Source organism: Solanum stenotomum, unplaced genomic scaffold, assembly GCF_019186545.1.
Source record: "Solanum stenotomum isolate F172 unplaced genomic scaffold, ASM1918654v1 scaffold37042, whole genome shotgun sequence".
Classification (NCBI taxonomy): Eukaryota; Viridiplantae; Streptophyta; class Magnoliopsida; order Solanales; family Solanaceae; genus Solanum; species Solanum stenotomum.
This window is the reverse complement of record NW_026034218.1, coordinates 33,801-35,303: the sequence shown is the minus strand read 5'-3', so window position 1 is coordinate 35,303 and position 1,503 is coordinate 33,801.

The following is a 1,503-nucleotide window of genomic DNA, read 5'->3' as shown; positions in this document are numbered from 1 at the left end:
GGAAATTGGTGAATTTCTTTTTGCTGCGGGCAAAGATTCTGGAGTCTTTAATTATAGTTTCAAAGGATAAACATTTAAAAATTAAATCGAAGGATATTGTTACAGTCTCAAAGATAGTTTCTATTTCTACCTACTATCATCATTGGGACAAAAGCTCTGTATTTCCTAAACATACAATTTTTTGAATGCAGAATTCAAAAAAAAAAAAATCATAGGAAAAGAGTTGGAGAAGACATGTATTTTCTAAGCATTACAAAAGAATATTAGATTTTTATTTATTTCCTATTTTGTTCTTCAGTTATGATGCAATGTTGTTTTGGTTGGAGAATATATATTTGTTGCTGATTTTAAGTAGTATTTGTAATGTTGAATTTTAATTTGTTTTTTCTATTACAGTCAAACATAAATTTTGATCAGTATTTTAGAATTTACCTTATATTAATTCTCCTAATATATTTTACTATATTTTAGGACTTCTTGATTTTTAATAGATATTTGTCTTTATCATATATTTTAGAACTCTTTAATTATTAATTTTCCTAATACATCTTATCATATATTTTTGGTCTCTTTAGACTTTAATAATTAATTGTCCTAATCCCTCTTACCATATATTTTTCATCTTACAATATATTTTTAAGACTCCTTAATATTTAAAATCTATTTTCTCCTTACCATATATTTCAGGGATTCTTTAATTATTAGTTTTCTTAATATTTCTTACCATATATTTTAAGACTTTGATTTTAAATTTTATAAAAATAATTAAATAATAATTCGAGGAACATAGTAAATAATAATTTTTTATTGTAAAGTCTTTTAATAAGGGATAATTATAAATGGTTCAACAACATTTTTAAGGACCTTCATGTTTTTAATGTAGTATAAATTAATCTATATAGATATAAATATTTACACTCTGAATAATAGAGTAAAGGAAAAATGAACTATTATATGAGCATAATTATACGATAGAAGTACTTGTACTAAATTATTAACAATTACATTAATGTGTACGTATTTTGTATGTATATTTCACATCAATCAAAAAATATAAAATGAAAAAATATTAATAAGCCCTTTCATAAAAGAATATACCTAATAAAATATTTATTTATCTTAGTCTTCATCATATATATATAAGACATCGAAACACTTGTCAGATTTGACATTGAGTCTCTTGAATCATATTGACAAATTCATAAGCCGTAAATCAATATAAGTTGTGATGTAATGATGGAAGTCCCTCCATTCTTAATCATATATCTCGAATTCTTCAACTTCAATGCATTCAAATAATCTTTGTTCATCTAGAATTAATTTGCTTTTTAATTTGCAAATTGATTAAAGAAAAGAAATCATCTAAAAATTAATTTGCTTTCAAATCTTTGTTCATCAACTATGTTTTTTATATCATTATCGTCACCCATTTTCAAGATACCTACAAAATCAAATATTTGTTAAACCATTATAGTACGTAGTATATGGTTTCAAAAAGCATAC